The sequence below is a fragment of the Macaca nemestrina genome, chromosome 2 (genome assembly GCF_043159975.1).
Source record: "Macaca nemestrina isolate mMacNem1 chromosome 2, mMacNem.hap1, whole genome shotgun sequence".
NCBI lineage: Eukaryota > Metazoa > Chordata > Mammalia > Primates > Cercopithecidae > Macaca > Macaca nemestrina.
The window spans coordinates 10,555,147-10,568,432 of record NC_092126.1 but is presented as its reverse complement, the minus strand read 5'-3'; the positions used below and the strand labels follow the sequence as shown (position 1 = coordinate 10,568,432).

The following is a 13,286-nucleotide window of genomic DNA, read 5'->3' as shown; positions in this document are numbered from 1 at the left end:
TATTCTATCATAATAGAACCCTTTTACCATCCTCACACCCAGTCATAACCCTTGTCAAGGTGTAATTGGATGCCCCATGGCACTGGATCCTTCTTGGACACTTCTCGGTGGGGGGGAAAAAACCTCTTTCTTATAAAAAAATCTCCCAGTTTCCTCCATCGTCTCCTGAGACATTTAGCTCTTTCTTCCTTGTTAAAGGTTGTTAGTCTACATATCTTGGCTTTCTGACCTCAGATACTACTACATTATACAGAATTAACTTAGCTCTCTTGGGAGTCAAGGCAACCCCTTCCACATGCCTCTTCTATAGCATTTACCTGATTTTCTCTTGGTTATTTGTTTATATCTCAGTCCTCAACTCCTTCCTCTCATTGTCAATTCTAAGTTCCACAGGGCAGAGGTATTTTCTCATCCTTGTATGCTCAATGCCTAATACAGTGTTCATAACTGCTAACTGAATACTGTGAGATCAGAGATTGAGGTTTAGTCATCTCAAAATGTACCTGACACATATGAATTTACTTATTACTTGTTAATCCGAAAGAAATTCTGAAGTAGTGGCTATTTCTAAGGAAGTAATGCTCCACTGTTTTTCAAATTTACATTACAAACTTAGTAGTGGGTATCAAGGAATATGATGTGTGAGTGGGAAGGGGTGGTTCTTGGAAATGCTTTTATTCCTGATAGTGATGTTTTGTGAAAGCCTGTTAGTTTTGCAAAATGCCTGGTCCTCAAAGTTTGTAAGTCCTAGACTGGAAAGTGGTCTTAAAGCCATGCATCTAGTTCAACTCATACTTCATACATGAGTATCCAGCCTATGTGTGAACACTGCTAGGGTTAAGGAAAACACCAATTCTGTAAGCAACATGATGAATCTTTAGGCAGCTACATTAGAAAGTGCTCGCTATATTACTCAGCCATCAGAGACAATGATTAAGAGGACTGTATGGCCCTAATGAGCATGTTTTCTACAATGACACATAAAACAAAGACAAAGCAAGGTACAAAAGCCATCATAAACGTCATGAACATAGCTATGAAAAATATGCATGAGGGAAAGGATTAAAAGAAAACATATCAAAATTATAATTCATTCACTAATTCCTTTACCAAATAGCACTAAGGCCCCATTATGGACAAGGCACTGTTCAAGACACTATGGATATGGCATGGACAAGGCGGACAAGTCATAATAGCTGGGTTATGAAGATGGAATTGGGGTGAACTTTGTTTATTATCTCCATATTCCCCATTTTCTGGCCTGAGTTTATATTGATAGTCAAGAAATCCTTCCTTATACTGAAAGGACGTGAAAAAGAATCTTTTATTTCTCGAGTCGTGGAGGTTTCAGAAAATGTATTATACAAATAGCTCTTCTCGTGAAAAGATGTTGACTTTCTATTAAGAAAGAAATAATCAGTTGTGCCAAGGTGAGTGTGACTTGCCTCCAATGAATTTATCGGCAAGATAATGCTTTCCACTGATCTCAAAGAACAGAACAGCCATAAAATTCTTAAGTCAGAAAGGACTTCCCAATTTATTTTTTCAGATTACCAAAATCAAGAGCAGAGCTAGAGCAAGAACGCATAGGATAACTTTATAATAAAACCTCAGGGTTGGAGGAAACCTTAGAGTTGAACTCTCTAGCCAGCATCCCTAAGTGTTCATCTGACATCATTCTGAAGTCCTCTAAAGACAAACCCTTGCATGCATTTGATTAAATTATTGCAAAAGAGAAGTTTGGCTCACTACAAGTTTCATGAATAGCCCATAGTGGGCAGTTTTACACTTCAAATAGCTCTTTCTTCGGTATTTGGTTGCCTTCTAAAGGAAGTGGGCTGGGATGTGCGTGAGCATCTCCCCACTTCAACTATGTGAAATGGTCCACATGCATTACTGCAGATCTATGTTCTCCTTGCCATGTGGCTGTGAGTGATGAGCAGCATCTCCTACATAAACTGCCTATAAGAAGACAACTGTCGATTAAGCTGGGATCACTTTACCTAGGATGACAGCACAGAGTTTGTGAAGAAATCCAGTGATACAAATGGAAGTTGCCTCAGTTGAAACTCTCTGGGAATCAATAAATCTATTACACCAATTCTTAATTCACCCATAGTAGAGTTTATCTAAGTATCATTATTGGTCCATGCTGACAACTTCAAAATGGAGTTTGTGTCTTTTGCTTAGTGAATAAAACCTCCCAAGGTAACTAGCTGCTTTCAAAAGCTTTACAGCCGTTTTTTTCACAGCATCTTGATGTTGGAACCAATGGTGTTCTTTCACAGAGAGAGCTCTGATGGAGAGAAAATGGATTGTCTAGAAAGAGGCATCTTTTTCTCTGGTCCAGTGATGTTAGTAACAAAGGGTTACTCTCTTATAACCAGAGTCTGTCTTGGAGTCTTGCTCCAAACTTCACAAAATTTCTGCCATACCAGGCTCATGCTTCTTCTCTCTATTGCACTAAAAGACATGGGGGTGGCCAAATAAGGGCATAGGGCTTCCTAGCAAATACATCTGTCTCACGGACAGGGGGCAGCAAAACTCAAGGGCTCATTTGTTAAGATTTGCTTTAAATGTGCTTTTCTTGATGTGGGGTGGGTTTTTTGGTTTGTTTTTATTCTGTGGCAGTTTCTTGCCTCAACTACTTTATTTAAAATGATTAATATAATAATCCACTTATATTTGTGTAGAAGCTCTCAAATAGAAAAGCTCTCAGCCTGCTTGGAATTTAAATAACTATTTCCTATTGACGGCATTTCCTTTGAAATGAAAGTTCCTGAAATGGATGTTCCTGGGAGGCTTCTAACTCCTAAGAGTTGAGGAGAGTGTTAATTGACGTCTTGTTATTTATAAGAACGGTGCCCTTGCAGCTGAACACATCATCCATAAGAGTAATGAGGAACAACCCGAAATGGGGCCTACTCTTTGTGAGGAAGGTCTCAAAAGAATCAAGATGCAAAAGATCATATCTATTTCACAGAAGCCAAAATGGATGGTCTTTCTGCTCAGATGCTCTGGGAAATTGATCGGTATTGTGAAAATGGCAGAACACTTGACACTGGAAATAAATCTGTTATTAAACCAACTTGTTCTATTGTTTGTTCTTTTATCAAACAATATTTTAGTGTCTTGCTTGCTCTCCTAGAGTCAAACATAAAAGAATCCCTTTCTGACTCGGCAAGCAATGAGCACCATGTAAGAGAGGAAGTGCACTGGTTTAATTCTCAGCTATGACTCAGGCTAAACAGGACATGTAATTCTCTTTTCCTCCATTTCCCCATCTGTGAAACAGGATTTTCATTCCTGGCATGCACACCAGAATGTGAGGATCAAATAAACTAACAGATATGAAAAAATGATGTAAACTATAAGGTAGTCCTATATAACTAGAATCACATCCTTATTGTATCACGTTTATCATAATTGACCTGCATACATGTCTGTCTCCCTAATGGACTGTGAGGTCCAGATTCATCAGTTTCCATGACAAATTAACAGGGTGCTTCTGTTATTCTCTTTAAAAGGCTTGAGTCTACATGACAACCAAATGGTTTACAAAGGGGGAAAATTCAGTACTCACTTTCGCATCACGGAGAACAAACATCTAAATGTTGTGTTGCGTGATATCACATTTCTAACAGCAGGCAGATATTTGTCATAAAGTCACTGACTAACTTCAGCAGGATTTGTCAGCCTTCACCATGGATCTACCTGGAATTAATAAGGAAACTTATTCACATACACACAATCTGTCCCAGGGTATAGTGTAAAAAAAGCAGCACAGAAAGAGGAGTGTGTGCGTGTGTGTGTGTGTGTGTGTGTGTGAGTTGAAGATTAAACACACCAAGAGAAAAATGAGGCAGTGAGTTCAACACCTTAAGAATAAGGAGAAGGTTTTTGTTGTTGTTTATGTCACCATTGTTGTTACAGTAAATAGATTAGAAAAACATTCAATAACAAAATAAGGGGAAACCCAGGGTAGGGTTAGCATCCGCAAAGAGTTTCCTAATGTCCTATTTAATCAAACAGGATGCCAAGGCCTTGGGCATTATTTTCACAACTTTCTGACATATCAAGTTTTCTCTATGAGACAAACACAAACTGGCTTCCAGAGACAGCAAGTATATCCCAATATTGAGACCTGAATGTCCTCATAAAGAGCATACTGTTGTGGTCAATATCTACACACTTCCAATAAATAAAATGCTTTGTCCGTACTATGCCAATGTCAGTAAAAGTAATTCAATGAGTAGCCGAAACCATGCCTTAACTCAAAAGCTCTCTAGTCCTGATGCCCAGCTAACTCTCCAAAGCATTTACTAGTGGGACCTCGGACAGATGAGGTAGTCTTTTTTGGTTCGTTTTCAAATCTGAGAAAGAGGAGTATTTATCCTGATAGGGCTTCTAGGGGAAAATAATCAAAGACATAGTACCTGGCACATAGTAGGTTCTCAATAAATGTAGTCTGCCTTCCCACTGTGCAAATAAATGCCCAAGAAATCTGAAGAGAAATCTGAATGCCCATGTTCTAGTTGTAAATGACAGGCAACATTAGAGGGTAACTTCCTTTGACCCAAACCCTGAGTGTGTGGTAAGCAAGTCTTTTATATTTGAAGGCCTTAATCCAAAATTAGATTTACAGTGCACATCCTTTTAGCCCTAACAGCTCTTTAATGAGCCCATTACGTTAACAAGTAGCTTGGTAGCCCAGCTCTTTGCTCTACTCTCTTTTCATCTGCTCAGCAAGACCACAGGCATTAACTACATAAATATATTCTGCATTTTGAAAAGAAAAAATAAAAAGACCCTGCCACCCCGGATGCTTATCCCTTCAAGGAAGTCTCAGACTTTAGCAACAACAAAGTGTTGGTGTGTGAGACCCCATAGAGTTCATGAATTTCAGATGCTTGTAAGAAATTATCTGTTTTGCTGGACTCTTGCTGGGATCAATCAGCCCCTCAGTGGTTGGTACAAATTAAGAGCTAGTGTGATGCAAGAAGAATATTTTAAACACCATTTGACACCAAGTACTCCTCTGTCCTCTTCCTGCCTCCCTCCCTTCCTCCCCTCTAACTCTTCTACCAGCCACCTTTTCACCCCCTTTCCTTTTTAACTGTGACTCCCTGACTCTGCTCAAAGTCGTGAAGTGTAATGAAAGTAATGGCACATGTGTCTTTTCTGCAGAGGGATACTGTTTATAGAGTGATTTCCCATCATCTCACAGGATCTCCCAACCGCCTGGTATAGACACCAAGCAGGACTATCACCACCTCACCCTACTGTCTCCCTCTGTCTTTCCCAATGTATTCCCCATCTATTCCCCACACAACTGCCAAAGTAATCTGCTGAAGTTCAAATTGAATCATGTCATTCCTCTGCTTAAAATAAATCCTTGGTTCCTCCTCATTGCCCAGAGGATAAAGGTCTGCTAGGGTTTACCCCTACCCTCCTCCTCAGCCTTGTCTCTTACCACTCCTTTCTCATTCATTCTTGCAATTCTCTGAATACCTTAAATGACATTTTGTCTTCCTATTTTTCTCTGTCCCTGAACTACCCACATCACCCTGGTCATTCAAGTATTAATAGCTAACTCATATATAGCCTTAAAGATTCAGCTCAACCAACTCCCACTCCAGAAAGCCTTACCCAATTCTCTAAAATGACTTAGGTGCCCTAGTGCTATATTGTGTGGCACTAGTGTTTGCTTCTGGCATAACATTTATCAGACTGCAATATCATAGCCAGTTAACCGTCTGTCCAGACTCCCCACCTCCAACTAGACTGTGAGTTCTTTGAGAGCAAGTGTAGGTTTTGTATACCTCCACAATCCTAGTGTCTGGTACAGTATCTCATATATGGTAAGCCATGAATTCTCAACTTGGTTACTTGTCATGGTTACCTGAGCTAGTTTATTCATGATGCAAATCCTCTAGATCTAACTCTAGAGTTATTAAATCAGTATGTCTGTTGCAGGTAGAACCTAGGTTTTCATGTTTTGTTGAAGCTGTGATGATGATGTACAGCCCTAGTTATGAATAATGTGGTATGTAGGTATTAATAAATATTTGACCATCAATGAATGAATGAATACATAATGTCCCCATTTTAGAGATGTTGAAACAAGTTTTAGAGTTAGAAATTTGGCCCATTTTGTTCAACAGTAACTTTTGGAAAGATAATGATCTAAAGAGGTATAGGATAAAGCCTTTCTAGACTAGAGTTGGACTCGAGTTGTTTTATGTGCATGCAAATCACCTGAATTACTCTCTAGCTTTTTCAAGTACAAATAGGCCTTTTCATTTAGGGAACTTAGACTGACCCAGTGTCTAATACACAGTAGGTCCTCACTATTTGTTGAAGTGCAACTGCATGGCGTGAATCAAAGAGCCCTGCACCTGGAGTGAGCAGCCTTGAATTCTAGGCCTCTTTATGATATTAACTGTGACTTATTCTGGGGTAAGAATTTCCTCGGGCTTTAGATTCCCTATCTGCACAATCAGAGGTAGACTAGATGATCAAAGGTTGCTTTCAGCTCTGACATTTTTTAATACAATGAGTGCTGGAGAGCTTGAATCTGAATTTTGGCCTAGTCCTAGATGAAACACCTTCACTATGACTAAGTTAGATGGCATCTGAGGCCCACAGGAGAAGTGACATGAATACACTTTTTAATCCATCACGAATGTGGCCAGGATGGAGTGCTACCTTTTGTTCTGCTGAAAGACAAGCGAATATTCAGCCCTAAGCACCCCCAAGGCTTGCCTGAGATGCTCACCTTGGCATTCAGACACCAGCAAAGATCTCCCACTCTTGATAATGTGAAGCCACTGTCACAGGGGCCTCTGATACAAGGGCTGACTCCCTGGAGGAGCATGGCATAGTAAAGAATGTGGAGGGAAGGCATGGGCTCTCTGACATTCACAGAAAAATAACAATAACCTAACATATGCACCCAGAGTGATGGTGTGCAAATCATAGATAATTTGATTTTAACAACCTTGCAAAAGAAAGAAGTAGGTATTATACCTCTGCCTTGCACTTTGGGAAATTAATGCTCAGAGATGTTGAAGGATTTCTGCATAAATGTAAAGTGATTAAATGTAGGAAACTGATGGCAGATTTTTCTGGCTCCATTGTAATATTCCTTTGGCTACATCATATTGCCTCTTTTTCTTATTTTATCTGTTGGATACTTACAAAAATCCTGCAAGGGAAAAAGGGCAAATATTTCCATTTCCATTTTATGGAGCATAAAGTTGAAGCTCAAAGAGAATTTTCAGTCTCACACCAAGTAGCAGGGACTTCCATTGCACTTTATGGTATATCACTACTGCTTCTTTTTTATTGTATTTTATTGTACAATCTAGCTTCTACTCCATCAGAGAGTTAGAAAATATTGGTAATGTAATTTGCAGTTTTCTAACCAGAAAACTGAGGTCCAGAGAAGTAATATTGGAGAAATTTATTAAAGATAAATTTATGAGTTTGGGTTGGCAGTGTCATCATTGGAAATCAGCCCCTATACCATCACAGGACCAGAGTACCACTCAGAGATATGGTGCAGGGGACTGTAAAATGATGAAGAGTTGACTTAGATATTCATTAAGCTCCTTCCTGACTATATGCATCCATGGTTCTATGCCTAACCCAAAGCCCCCAGTCAGGATCTCATCGGTCAAGATGTGAACCCAAGTCCTCCAAATCATACTTTATCCAATGCATTTTTCACCCTATTCATTCATCTTTCCTTGGCTCACATTTCCAAATATTTCAGAATCCAGCTATCTAGGTGTAGGTGTAGTTATCATTTGAACACTGGCCAGAACAGGAGCTCTCTGTAGGTTTACTAAGTAAACACTGACAAATTGGCCACTCAACAAATCACACATATTAACATGGAGTAGGCTTCTCAAACAACATGAAATGATTTTTAAAAGTTCCTAACTTGGAGACTGGATCTTGGCTCTAGTCCTGAGTATTCCATCAAATGCCTTTAGGAACCTGATCAAAGTCACTTTCTGTTTCAAGGCATTGAGTATCCTCCATTGTAACATGACTCTTGGACAAGAGGTCTCTTTTAAGCTCAGCAACTCAAGACCACAAGACTAATTATCTTTGCTGCCAGCCATGGTAAGGCTGGAAGACAAGGAGCTTGCAATAACAAGCTTATCCAGGTGCTAACCAGAGAAAGTCAGGCTTAGCAAAGTCACATTGACACTCTTTACCAAGCTTGAATCCATTTGAGTTTGGGAGGTAAGAAGTAGCCCAGAAATAATGCAATGAAAAATTAGCCTCTCCTCTTAAGTCCTAAACGGTCATATGCCTTTGAGCTCCATTGCCCAGTCTCAGGTTGGCACTGTCTTCTGTCAGTAGCTATAGTATTTCCCCCACAACAACCCATCTCTATTTCTCATCACTGTCAACCCCATCCTCCATATCCCTAGACAGAGCTCCCTGCTTATGTTCCTACCATTTCTTGGCTGACAATCAATTTTCCTACCTGTCATTATCAATTCTGTTCATTAACTCTCCCACCTGTCTCAGCTGAGGCCTCCCGACACCAAAAAGCATCTCAAAAAAAAAAGACAATGTTCCCAAGCAGAATAATTGAAACTTCTTGCACATCTAGAGAGCCTTCTGTCTGAAACCCTCAGAGCCATTTTTTAAAAGTCAGTAGAAATGTACATTTTATACTAGAGAGGCAGACTTCACCATTCTAGCACAACCAAATGAAAAGTAAAGCAGAAACCAAAAAACATTCAGCAACTACTTCTTTCTTTGTGGTTCACAGAATGCAAAACTGGTCTGACCATTTTTTTTAGTTCACTTGTTAATTGCCTGTAGTTCTTTTAAACATGGCCTAAGAAATGATTAATACAGCAATAATACTGTGAAGGTGAAAATGCTAGAGAGACGATCTTGTGCCTTTCTCCAAGGAGTTCCATGAACTGCTAAGTTGCTAAGACTTGATAGGAACTTTTAGAAAGACTTCTGTAGCACTACAAGGCAGTAATACATATTGATGAAAAATCTGTTATCAGACTATCTGTATTTAAGAGTTATAATAACAACAGCTATTCTTAGACAATCCTTTACCATTTATAAGGTATTTTCACACGTCACGTCACTTTGCAGTTACTGTTTCCTCTATCCTGAACATTCCTCCCTCGGATATCTACCTGGCTTGCTCCCTTACCTACTTCAGAACTGTATTCAAATGTTGTCTTTCCTATTGGCCTAAAAGAAAATGGTAACTGTGCCCACCTTACCTGAAACTCCCTATCCCCTTCCCATGATATGCTTCTCCTCCACAGCACTCCTCACTATCTGACTTGCTATATATTTTACTTATAGAATGTGAGCTCCCTAGGGAATGAGATCTTTGTTACTTTCATGGCTGTATTCTCAGTGCCTGGATTACAGTAGTTGCTCAGTTAAGACCTTTTGAGGGAATAAAAGAATACATTGTGAATGCAATTATCCCCACAGCCTTGAGGAGCAGGAGGCATCATTATTACTATTTTGCAGATGAAGCAACTGAAACTCAGAGAGCTAAGTGGTCAGACCACATGGATGAGAGGGGCAGACCCAGATGGCCTCACACTGGCTCACTCTGTGCTCTCTCTCCAGAGACCACATCTCGGAAACAAACACTTTAACAAGTGCACCCTCCCACGCAGGAAGGAGTGTCCAAGTCAGACGGGTGCTGAGGGCTATAATGCTCAACCCTGTGCCTGCACCCCTGTATTAGCCCTCTCTTGGCACCTGCCTTACCTACTCTCCAGGGAGTGTGTTCCCAGGCACCCACTGTATTTGATGAGCACCTGCGGGTCTAATTATACCATTAAGGTAGGATAAACAAAGGAAAAGGAAGGAAGAAATATTACAAAACAAGCAAGCCTGAATGGTCAACACATCAACACAGTAATTACATTTCTCCAAAAAGAAAAAGACAGGAACTAAGCATTTCCACCTAGCTCTTTTCGTTTTCAAATGGAAGCCTCCTCTCCCAGCTAGCTGCAGAGCAGATTACCTGTGCTGGCAGCTTCCCCACCCTCACCATGCTCCTCGTTTCCTCTATTGACAGAAGTGGGCCATTACTCTTCACTAAAATTCAGTGTCCACACACTTGCCCCTTGACAACACTCTGGAAATTGATCTCCTTAAATGTCTTTGGAACTAAATTAAGGCAATTTATTCTTTCCCTGATCCACATGGGTGTCCTCTGGGACAGAATCATTGCTAAAAGGATGATCATGATTTTTTGAAAAGGGAGGGAAGTCTCTCGGGAAGGAGGCAATCCAAAATCTTGGTGATATTGAGTATAAGTGATTTTAAAAATCAAATGCCATTAGTACTGCTATACTGCTTACAAAGAACATTCACATCCATTATCTATAGGATTTAAGCTTTGTGCTACCCTATGAAGAAGTTGAGAAATACCTTTTTTATAGACGACAGAACTGAGGAAATGACTTACCAAAATTCACATCCCTGTAAGTGAAAGAGCAACAAACATTTGTGTTTGGGTGAGGGAGAAAGGACAAGATGGAGGAAGGTGAACAAGGAGGCACAATCCACGTTGCTTCCAGGTTCTTCCTCACCAACTTTTCCGCGCCCGGGAAGATGCAGATCAACCGAGCATGCGCCAGGTGACGTCAATCCGAAGAGATCGAAACTTACCCGGCCACGCCTATGGAGACGCCCCTATTACGCCCTTATCCCGCCCACTGCCCGCCCCCTTCCAGTACCAATGCATAAAAGTCCGCTGCCGGCAGGAGCCGGCGTGACTTCTTCGGCGCCGCATCCGTGGACCGGGGAACCTCACTGGAGAGCGCCCGCGCGACTTCCCTGGCCCCCTACACCTGAGGACAGAGAACCTCGCCGGAGAGTGTGCGCATATTTGCAATAAAAGACTGCCACTTTCTTATGTACTTTGGCCTCATGTTTAATTATTTAGCTCTCCTAAATTAAATTAAATGAAACAAAACAATTTGAATCCAAGTTTTCTGACTCTAAATGGAAAGCTTTGCGCCACAAATATGGCATATATATGTACATGTGTATGTAGAGAGAAAGACTGATTCTTTCTTTACCCTGCACCTTCCAAATTGTCTTTTCCAGACACCTCACTTGGCTTTCCTGTACTCAGATAGTATTTTCCTGCATCAGAGAGCAGGACTCTGGCAGTCCCCATACCAGCTATGCTCAGAGGTCAGCCAAGTATTTGGCTTGCTTTAAGAGCATGGACTTTCGAGTCAGACAGACCTGAGTTCCAGCAGGGATAGATTGCACTGATCCTCAAAGTCTCCAACCACCTCACAGGGTTGTTGACAGAATTATATGAAAAGACACCATGTGATACCCATCACAGCACACGGCGCACAGAAAATGCTCAGTAAATCAGTGCAATTCTTGTTGAGTACACTGTTCACTTCTGTGTCACATCTGGGAGGTGGGGGTCCAGGCTGTTATCTTATCTTACACTATTGCCCAAAGCCTTTGCCAGAGTCACTCTCTGGGCTTGAGTGTGCATGGGAGCAGTGATGTCCTCTCCTCTGAGAAGTTCTGGGTGCTGAACAGTAGCAAAGACAGCAGCAGGCATTCCTGTTTTCTGAACATTTAGTGTTCTCCATAAATAAATGCCATTGATGTCGTCAGCCGCCCTACCATTAATCCTATTTTAGATGTATTAACACCATTGATTGTGTCCATAGACCTGCTAAACACTGAGTATTTGTGTCACTGCAAAATTCATATGTTGAAACCCAACCCCCAAGATGATCATATTTGGAGGCAGGGCCTTGGGGAGGCGATTAGGCCAGGTTAGAGGCCCTCATAAATGAGATTAGTGCTCTTGTAGAAAGGACCCCAGAGAGCTCATTTGCCCCCTTCAGCCATGTGAGAACATAGTAAAAATATGGTGTGATATTATGAGATTGTATATGTGTATGTGTGTGTGTGTATGTGTGTGTGTTTTCATTAACAATTCCCAGTTTATCACTCCCTTAGCCCTATTACAGTCTTTTGTTAAAATGTGGGGGCACTTTAGGTGTCAGAAAGCAGAATGTCTCTCTCAATGACCTTCTTCTGCTGTTTTTCACCTGCTTCTTTTTCTCCACAAGGCAGGCTTTAGAAACTAAAAATATACTCTAATCTTCCCCCACCTCTGGCCAGAAAGAAATTTTCTGACCCACCCTGTCTGATTGTACATGATAAGACCCCTCCTTCCAAAGAGGTTCTGCCTCATGCCCTGGGGAAGGAACACTGCACAGAGAGGCCAAAAAAGAATTGGAACAGGCAGGACTTGCTGGGTTTCCTCGCTCAGTTATTAGTATTAAATTATACCCTTCTTGTCCAATCACATTTCTACATGGCTGTCAATCAAGCCTATCCAGTGAAGTCTCCATAAAAGACCCACGAGGACAGAATTCAGAGCTTCCAGATAGCTGAACATGTAGAGGTCCTTGGAGGGTGGTGCATCCAGGAATGTCATGGGAGCGCTATGCCCCTTCCCATACCTCGTCTTATGCGTCTTTTATTTGTATCCTTTGTAATATTCTTTATAATAAACCATTAAGCATAAGTAAGCATTTCCCTGAGTTCTGTGAACTGCTCTAACAAATTTATAGAACCCAAGGAGGTGGGTAATGAGATCCCTGATTTATATCTGGTTGGTCAGAAGCACAGGTAGAGCAGCCTGAGGTTTACACTAGGCATCAAAAGTAGGGGACAGAGGCCTGGTGCGGTGGCTCACATCTGTAATCCTAGCACTTTGGGAGGCCATGGCAAGTGGATAATCTGAGATCAGGAGTCTGAAACTAGCCTGGCCAACAGGGTGAAACTCCAACTCTACTAAAAATACAGAAATTAGCCAGGCGTGGTGATGGGTGCCTGTAATCCCAGCTACTCAGGAGGCTGAGGCAGGAGAATTGCTTGAGCCCAGGAGGTGGAGGTTGCAGTGAGCTGAGATTGCACCATTGCACTCCAGCCTGGGTGACAGAGTGAGACTCTATCTCAAAAAAAAAAAAAAAAAAAAAGTAGGGGACAGTCTTGGGGACTGAGCCTTCAACTTGAAAGGGCTCAGTAGATAGCCCTGCAGGTAGATAGTGTAAGAATTGAATTGAATTGAATTGAATTGAATTGAATTGAATTGAATTGAATTGAGGACGTCCAGCTGGTATCCACTGCAGAATTGATTGCTTGCTTGATGGTAGAGAGAAAATCCCAAAACATTTAGTCACAAAAGTCTTCTGTGCTGACTGTTGTGGCATAAGGGCAGA

The 13,286-nt window shown here is 41.2% G+C and overlaps 1 long non-coding RNA gene across 8 annotated transcripts in view; it reads right to left on the bottom strand.

The window, feature by feature from the left end:
* LOC105470892 (uncharacterized) overlaps positions 1–10,773 on the bottom strand; it is a 313,903-nt gene extending 303,130 nt beyond the window's left edge. For 2 of the 8 annotated variants that reach the window (XR_980846.3, XR_980845.3), the window contains exons 1-2: positions 10,484–10,760; positions 3,584–3,714 (exon numbers count right to left, since the gene is read on the bottom strand). This is a non-coding gene — a long non-coding RNA (uncharacterized lncRNA). Of the gene's footprint in view, positions 1–3,583; positions 3,715–10,483 lie in introns of all 8 variants that reach the window. The other 6 variants (XR_980841.3, XR_980842.3, XR_011619550.1 and 3 more) reach the window with 5 other exon arrangements.
* Positions 10,774–13,286: the final 2,513 nt, after the last annotated feature.